This window comes from Hylobates moloch, unplaced genomic scaffold (assembly GCF_009828535.3).
Source record: "Hylobates moloch isolate HMO894 unplaced genomic scaffold, HMol_V3 SCAFFOLD_15, whole genome shotgun sequence".
Classification (NCBI taxonomy): domain Eukaryota; kingdom Metazoa; phylum Chordata; class Mammalia; order Primates; family Hylobatidae; genus Hylobates; species Hylobates moloch.
The window spans coordinates 39507012-39516755 of NW_026652290.1; the positions used below are offsets into that span (position 1 = coordinate 39507012).

Below are 9744 nucleotides of genomic sequence, written 5' to 3' on the forward strand. Positions count from 1 at the left end.
ATTTTTCTGGAAAGTCTATGAAACTCATTCAGAAGAGTCCAATTTGTATGACTTGTAAAGTGATTTGGAGGTACATTTTTTAAGGTTTGGGACAGAATTAAACATAAGTACATTATCATTTGGCTCCACAAATCAGCCAGTGCAGAAAAGAATATCTTATTCTTTTTAAAATACTTATATAATCCAAAATTTTATTATTAAATGAAACTAGAATAAAAACTAATAATGCTTCCAAGCCCCATGTTCCCACTTTGCTGAGAGAATTTAACATTATTTAAGCCATTATTCAATGTCTGAGGAAAATGACAAATGAAACATGATTTTTTTTTTCAGAAGAGTTCTTGACTGAGTGAACTAATCTTTATATTAAACAGCAAGTCTCCAATGTTTCCAATGTAGTAAAGAGAGAACAAAACAAATTAACATCTATATTTCCCTTCTCTTAGTAAATATTTAGTGTATCTAATCATTAATCATATCATTATAAGATCATTAAAATTATGCAAGAAAAATGTAATATGAATGTTAAATTTTCAGCAAGGCAGCAAAATACATTATAGTAAATGAGAATGAGGAATTTGAATCCCCATACCACAAGTGTATATATGCAAATGTACTACACTTGATCTTAGCCAAAAGGCCGAGAAGCGATATATATGCAAATGTATAAAGCAAACGACAATTTGCAGAGAAACTGATTGTGAATGCACCAGTCTACACTCTGTATCTAGCTACTCTGGTGGGGCCTTGGCGAACCTTTATGTGGATACTCTGTATCTAACTAATCTGGTGGGCAAGTGGAGAACCTTTGTGTCTAGCTCAGGGATTGTAAAGGCACCAATCAGCACCCTGCCAAAACAGACCACTGGGCTCTACCAATCAGCAGGAGGTGGGTGGGGCCAGATAAGAATAAAAGCAGGGTGCCCAAGCTAGTAGTGGCAACCTGCTCAGGTCGCCTTCCAAACACTCACCGCGAAGGTCCACGGCTTCATTCTTTAAGTCAGGAGGCAGTGGTGGCGGCGGCGGCGGCGATGGAAGAGGCGGCGGTGGCGGCGCTGCAGTAGGCGGCGGCGGCGGCGGGCGTAGGCGGCGGGCGGGCGGGCGTAGGCGGCGGGCGGGCGGGCGGCGGCGCTCAGGGCGGGGAAGGAGGAGGAGGTGGAGGCGGTGCTGGAGTAGGATAAGTTGTTTTTATGAGCCTGAGTTTAATGTTGACTTTTGGGACTTGACTGAGCTTTAAACAAAACTTTCAGATATTCTATTTTGAAACAGAGGGAAAAAAAGAATTCATAAAAATATTTCATATGTTCTTTAGCTAGTGAGTTTACCATTTGTGAGGATACAGACACGAAAAGCAAAGTGATTCAGGAGAAATCTGAATTTTTCTTTTTTTATAGGGGTGCTAATATTGATGTGCTTATGTCACCACCACTGTTTAGGGTTGCCATAGAAAACACAGAAAATACCTTTAAATTTTAATCATAAATAAAAAGTGAAAGTATGTCCCATGTAATAGTTGGGTTATATTTGTAATAAAAATTACGTGTGGCCGGGTGCAGTGGCTCATGCCTGTAATCCCAGCACTTTGGGAGCTGAGGTGGGCGGATCACCTGTGTCAGGAGTTCCACACCAGCCTGGCCAGTATGGTGAAGTCCTGTGTCTGCTATAATACAAAAATGAGCTGGGCATGGTGGTGCTTGCCTGTAATCCCAGCTACTAGGCAGGCTGAGGCAGAAGAATTGCTTGAACCCAGGAGGTGGAGGTTGCAATGAGCTGAGATCACTAGCCACTGCTCTCTAGCTTGAGTGGCAGACAGACTCCGTCTCAAAAAAGAAAACTAAAAATTATATGTTTATCTGAAATTGAGCTGGTTGACATATACATGCACACGTGCGTATGCGTGTATGTGTGTAATAGATGTGGAACATATATCAATGTAGCAACTCTATCATTTTATTGAAGATGACCAGAGACTAAAATAAAGCAAGATAAAAGAATAAAAGCCATACAAATTTAAAAGGAATGACTAAAATACTGTCTGTATTCACAGATGACGTTATTGCATATTTCATATTTAGAAAATAATCTTGAAAAAGCTACTAGAAATAATAAATGAGTTTAGCAGGATGAATAAAAATAAATTGAATTTCTATACAGCAGTGATAAGAGTTGAGAACGGAAAATTTTAAAAAAGTATTGACAGTAACACAAAAATGAAACATTTAAATTTAAAAAGTCTATCAAAATATGCACAGGACCTCTGTGGTGAAAACTGTAAAACACTGATTAAAGAAATTAGACGAAGGTGAAAAGGGTGATTTTTAACAAAGGTGAAAAACAGTAATTATATAAAAAGAGTCTTTTCAACAGAAGGAGCTGGAACAATTGGATGTCTACGTGCAACTAAAAGACAACTGGCTGGGAGTGGTGGCTCACGCCTGTAATCCCAGCACTTTGGGAGGTCGAGGCAGGCGGATCACGAGGTCAGGCAGTCGAGATCATCCTAGCTAACACGGTGAAACCCTGTCTCTACTAAAATTACAAAAAATTAGCAGGGTGTGGTGGCACGTGCCTGTAGTCCCAGCTACTCGAAAGACTGAGGCAGGAGAATCACTTGAACACAGGAGGCAGAGGTTCCAGTGAGCGGAGATCGCCGCTGCACTCCAGCCTGGGTGACACAGCGAGACTCCATCTCCAAAAAATAAAAAAATAAATAAGACAACCTTTTCCTATACCCGCATCAAATACAAAAATTAACTCCAAGGAATTATACACCAAAACGTAAAGCCTAAAACTGTAAAACATCCAGAAGGAAACAGAGAAAATGGTATTTTTGACATTGAAGAAGGCAAATAGTTTTTAGATATGACACCAAAAATATGATAAATGGAAGAAAAAATATATTTAGACATCATCAAACTTAAAACCTACTGTTCTTTGAACAACATTGTTAATAAGAAAAGTAAATACATAAATTTTGAGAAAATATTCGTGGAAAATACCTCTACATATATGTTCAGGCTATACAGAGAACACTCAAACGATACGAAATCAAATATGCAGGTAAAATCAATGGGAAAAGGATTTGAACAGACATTTAACCAAAGATGAGATAAGTATGTAGAGAGCAAATAAACATATAAAAAGAAAATCAACATGGTTAGTCACTAAGGGAATACAACTTAAAACTACAATGAGATACCACTATACACCAATTACAATGGAGTTCTAAAAACTGACAATACCAGCCGCTGGTGAGAATGTGAAATGACTGGGGCTCGTACATTGCTGGTGAAAATGTAGAATGGTTTGACCACTCAGGAAAAGAGTTTGGTAGTTTGTATAAAGTTTTACAAACTATTATTTAAAAACTTTGTAAAAATTTTATATATATAGTTACATTTACCATGGACTTTAACAATCCCACTATTCATTATATGACAAAGATAAAAAGTCACATTCACACGAAAAGCTGTATGTGCAGTGCATGTTTTTAAGGCCTTATTCATAATCACCAACAAATGGAAATAATCTAAATGTCCTTCAGTTGATGAATGGATTAAACAAACAACTGTTACATTCATGCAATGGAATATTATTCAGCATTAAAGAAGAACAGATTGCTGAACAAAGCAATGTTGTTGTATTAAAAATGTAGTATGCTAAGTAAAAGAAACAAGACTCAACTTCATATTCTGTACCATTTCATTTATGTGGTATTTTGGAAAAAGGAACACTATCTAATCAAAAATGTTTAGTGGTTGCCAAGGCCTTAGAATGGGAAAGTAGATTGCCTACAAAGGCATTCATAGGAACTTTGAATGTGATCAAGATGATTCTGTCTTTTGCTGTGTGTAGTGGTGGTAACACACCTTTATACTTTTTTTAACACTCATACAATTGTAATGGCTGACTTTTTCTTCATATAAATGATACCACAAAAAATAAAAGTGAACTGGTAGAATGTAAGAAAGATTGAAAAGGGAAACATAATACCATTATAGAGGTGAAAGATATATTTCAGTAAACAAAACTGATTAGATCATCAGGTTGTAGAGGCAGATTTGAGAAAATTATATAAAATGAAGTGAAATAAACAATGGTATGTAGAAATTACAATGATTGGACACCAGATAAAAGAGATCCAATATACAAAAATGGGTACTTCTGAAGAATAAAGCTGAAAAGGGAGAAGAAAAAAGATACCTGTTCGAATATATTAGAAGAAATGTCTTCTGAATTCGCAATGCAAGTCTACAGATATAAAGAGTTTTCATTTCCAGTTTGGAAAAACAAAACAAAGACTGATAAAGTCAATTCTGGTGAAGTCATTTAATTTCAAGGCTAAACTATGAGCAATTAAGCAGAAAAACGAATCACCTAAAAAGACCAATATTATCTTGGCTTTGTCTTCTCCACCACAATACTAAATTCCTGTAGACAGGAGATCAATGTCAACAAAGATCTGAAGGAAAGAATATCTCAAGAATTTTATCATCAGATGAGGTTTTCTTTAACTTCAAAGGCACCAAACTGACACCAGTAATCCTTTTTGAAAAAAAAATAAAAAGGTGTTATTTGAAGATGAAATTCAACCAATCATGAAATGAAATAAAATAAAGAACTGAACACTGGAGGCTTTATGACAAGATCTGAAAGTAAACATGGAGTTATTTAAAATATAAAATCAAGACTAAATTTATTATTTTTCTTAGCAGGGAAACAAACCTACTACTGAAGTTGAAATGCATAATTACTAAACAAACACAAATGTCACTAACACCCAAATGATTTTTATTTTATTTTAGAAGTGCTTCCTTTAAAAATTTCTCAAATGAGCTAGACACAGTGTCACATGCCAATAGTCCCATTACTTGGGAGACTGGGGCAAAAGGACTGCTTGAGCCTGGGAGTTAGAGGCTGTTATGCACGTGATCATGCCTGTGAATAGCCACTGTACTCCAAGCCTGGGCAACCTATTGAGATCTCATCTCTAAAAAGTAAATAAAATATAAATATATTTTAGAAAATGTTTATTCATAGATGAATAAACATCTACTAGATATTTAACCACTATTTCAATTTTATTTTTTTCTGTGATTCAAATAAAACAAAATGTAGTCATTTATGTGAAACACATGTGCATTATGTTCTGTCTTTGTAATTTTTTATTTTTATGAATAATTCTGTCTATTCATCTATCATCCTATGCAAATATAGGAAGAGAGAGATATCTAGAATGATCTCCAGCAAATGTTGAGTTTCGCTTTCTGGGTAATGGGAAATGAGGGTAGTTCTTGATTTATTGTTTGTATTATTCTGCGTTCCTTGAGTTTTTTTCATAATGATCTTTTTTTAAGATAAAAGTAATAGTGTAAAAATGATAGGAAACATTTTTCTTTGTATTATATGTAGTTAATTAAGAGGCTTCATCAAGTGATCATATAAGACATCTTCATTATTTTGGTTTTGTATTTTTTGGCATGTTTCTGTTTAATATTATTACAGTGATTATGCTAGGTAATAGTATGAGGAAGTAGTATTTGGAAAATAATTTTCTTCCACATGAAAAACTTAGGGTTTATTAATGATGCCTGGAGAGCATTGCTTAGCATGATGGTGAGACAGTGGGCTCAGAAGGAAAAAGTGTCTTTGTCAGTTACGATGTCTGTCATCACTAGAAGAGGCAGTACATATAAATTTACTTTAGAAACAGAATATATGTAGATTATTTTAGATGTGTATTTATAAAGTCTCAAAGGTTCTGAAGAATATTTTGTGAGGTATGCCAGTTATGGGGTTTAGGGTATGCTACCCCAAAATATAACATCTTAGCATTTGAGAAAACAGCAGAGGCAGGAAGGTCAATCTCACCTTCTCCCACCCTTCTCACCTAAAGCAGGCCATAAAAGAATTCTCTGACCTTCATCTGAATGACAGTTGTCAGACCTTCATTAATATCCTTATCTCTGAAGACACAGGATGCCTAGAAGAATCTGAAAAAAAAAAACAAAACAAGCCTTGTTAAGTTGCCCCCAGTCTATTATAATGAGATAAGACCACTCATACAATCACACTTTATAGCTGTCTACTGTTCATCAAACCTAAGCATAAAAATGCACGAGTTTACCTCTTTCTTTAGGTCTTCATTTCTGAAGGCTCCTGTGTCACATAAAACTTATATTCAAATGTGTATGCTTTTCTTTTGTTAATCTGTCTTTTTGTCATAGGTGCTTTAGCTACGAAGCTAGTCATGGGTGAGAAAAGAAATCTTTCCTGCCCTATACCAGTCTCAAAATAAATCATAGTGTTTTTAGATCAATAAAGGAGCATTAAAGAGGAACCACAATCATCTTAAAGAAGATCTAAATTGTCATGAACGCACTGTGAGTAGAAATACAGATATTAAAGGTGCTATTGGTGAGGGCCCAGAAGGAAGTTTTCCATGCTATGTGAAACGGAAGGAAGAGACATCTTTGCTGTATGGCAGCAGAAAGCTGAACAGAATTGTCCTGCAGTTATGGGGAAAGCATAACTTATAAGAGGTGAACTTGGCTAATTAGTTAAGGAGATTTAAAAAAAAATTCATGTTTGAAAGCTTCTAGTTCTTTTATGCTGTTGGTAGTAAAATGTAAGAAAATGTAAGAAGAGAGACATATTGAGAAAGACCCTTTAAGTAAAAAGAGACCAAGACTTGATGATTTGGGGAATTCTTGGCTATCCAGGTGGCAAAAGACAAAAAATTAAAAGATTAATTATTATTATTATTTGAGGCAGTGTCTTGCTCTGTCAACCAGGCTGGAGTGCAGAGGTGCAGTCATGCCTCACTGCAGCCTCAAACTCCTGGGCTCAAGCCATCCTGCCACCTCAACGCCCTGAGTAACTGGGACTGCAAGTGCACACCATCATGCCTGGCTAGTTTTTTGTATTTTTTGTAGAGACAGGGTTTCTCTGTGTTGTCCAGGCTGGTCTTGAACCCCTGGGCTCAAGCAATTTGCAACCCTCAGCCTCCTAAAGTGCTGGGATTACAGGCATGAGCCACCTTACCTGGCCTACAGTTTTTTTTTTTGTTTTTTCTTTTTTAACTAAAACCTCAGAAACATCAAAATATCAGCTTGTTGAGTCACACAAAGGGCTCTTTGAAGAGACTGAGGGTGTGCCTCACAGATCCTCTTAAACCAGAGAGCCTTTAGGAAGATCGAGGGGGTAGTTCATCTCAGCAGAAGCCAAAGATAGAGAAGACATTACCTCAAAGAGATTTACAGACAGTGCTTCTAACTAATGGGTTGAACCTTTGAAATTCATACAACATCCACAAGGTTCTCAAGAATTGTGTGCCAGGAAAACTTCATGGGACAAAGAGAAGACCAAATGAAGGAAGGTTCTCAAGAATTGTGTGCCAGGAAAAACTTTATGGGACAAAGAGAAGACCAAATGAAGGAAGGCTCTCAAATTCTATTCAAGAAGTAGAATGTGACAAAAGTACCTAGCTGCAAATACTGGACTGATTAGGATCTTAAGATAGATGATCTGGGGTTATCTGGGTGGGCAAAATCTAATCACATAAACCCCTAAATTCAAATAAATTTCTAAGATTGAAGGCAAATAGGGGGCAGAAGGAGAAGTCAGATTCAAAGCATGAGAGAGACTTGACCTGCTATTGCTGGGCCAAGACATATGGAAAGCACAAGAGAAACACAGGTGCTTCAGGCAGCAAAGACCAGGCTCCATCTGACAGCTATCAAGTAAACACTACATCTGACAGCTACCAAGTAAACAGGACCTCGGACATACAACCAGAAGGAAGGGAATTCAGCCAAACACCTGAATATCAGTGGAAGAAAATTCCTCTTCAGGGTCTCCAGTAAGGAATGCAACCCAGCCAGCACCTTGAGTCCAATCCTCTGAAAGCATAAGGTGAGGCCCCAATCAGGTCCAAACCATAGACACTGTGAGAAAAAATGATATTGTTTGAAGCCACTAAGTTTATGTAATAAATCATGTCAGCAACAGAGAACTAATATAGTCCCATATGATTTTTATAACAATAAGAAATGTTTTTTAACAAGCTGAAAGAAAGTTTCACTAGGACTGCACAGAAGGGCGCACCAATATGAGATTCAGAAGGTGACCTATAACTGCTTAAACCAATTTAATCGATTAAGAAGGCAGCATAGTAACAATTTTTAAACAATTTTATTTCATTGACAGAGAAAAACCCTATTTTCATCCACTGACTTTGTTAGCTGTTGCAAATTAAAATAGTAAAACTTTTCAATGTTTGGTATTATGAAAACCACAGGTGATAGAAGTCTCTTAGAGGACGCCCCCAGTGTTTCCATATTCTGGTGTTACTTCCCTTCCTACATTGTACCAGAGTTGGTCTGTGTGACCAACAAAGCATGGCAGAAATGATGGTGTGTTACATCCACTATTAGATTATAAAAGGCAATGCAGCATTTTTTCATGGACTCTCTCTCGCTCCTGCTCCCTTTGTTCTTAAAGAAGCCAGCCTTCGCACTGAGGAACCAAAGTTCCCAGCCACTGGTCACATAAGTGCACTTAAAGTGGATCACCAGCTTAACCAGACCTCCAGATAACTGCAGCATTGGCCCACATCTTCAGTGCAAGCCAAGGGGAGGCGCTGAGCCGGAACCAGCAGCTGAGCCACACTTGCATTCCTGACCTACAGAAACAGAGTGAGATAAATCCTTGTTGGTTTTTGTCACTAAGCTGCCGTAATTTGCTACATAGCAATAGATAACTAATGTACCCCAGTGGTCAAAAAAGATTATCCCTGCCCCAAGCAACTGTCCATGTAAAAATAAGCATTAAATTCAATAGGTTCTACCACAGAACTTCTCTTAAAAATCGAATCAAGAGTTAATAAGTTCAGCATAAAATCAAAGAAATTAACTTACGTTTTAGCAAACTCGTAAAAGTCAACACATAATTACCACTAGACTCCATTGGGGCAAAGATCATAGCCTGTGTTCAGTACTGTCTACTGCTTAACTTCATGTCTGCCACACAAGCATACACAGTGTTTTAATAACATTTTTAAGAATAACTGATCAGATGAAGGCATAAATTAAAGGAGGTAGATAGCACACAAGTTGTGACCTATTGTTGCTTTTTAAATAAGCCGTAATAGTTATAGTGAGTGCCCTTTCCTTGGCAAAGGTTTGAATAATTTTTGCTTTTTTATCTATGTGCTTTGTGGCCCACCCACCCAAGATTTGGCGGCAACTCACAACTCTATTTATCATCGATTGGTACTGATCTAGGTCACCTAAAAAAATCCCAGATGTTTTAAAGAAAATGAATAAAAAGACCAACAAGTGATGGTGAGCAGGACATTCAGGGTTTGATCAAAAACAAAAAAGTGAGCCTGCCTGAAAACGGCATTGAACATCTGAAAATTTGGGTGGTGATCTCTCATGTTGCTCCCATTTGAAACTTTGTGATTAAAATAATCACTTCAAATTGCACCTTGCGGATACACTTTGCAGGTGAGCCTTGTGGAATAACAATGAGGCCAATGCCATATTGTGTCTTCACTATCACTCAAAGATGAGTTTCCTAAGCCTCCTCTAACTGCTTCTGTCACAGGAACACACTCATCAGGAGTTATTTTGGGTTTTGCCTCTTGGCTCTTTAAATCAAAGCTTATCAAGGAAGTTTGTGCCTGTGGTGTCATTGACACCTCTGCCAACTATTTTTTTTTTCAATAGACCAGTAGCAAGA

General features: G+C 37.1%; 1 pseudogene; it reads right to left on the bottom strand.

Moving 5' to 3' along the window:
* Positions 1-513: 513 nt before the first annotated feature.
* LOC116484417 (U2 spliceosomal RNA) lies at positions 514-652 on the bottom strand (annotated as a pseudogene).
* Between the last annotated feature and the right edge of the window lie 9092 nt (positions 653-9744).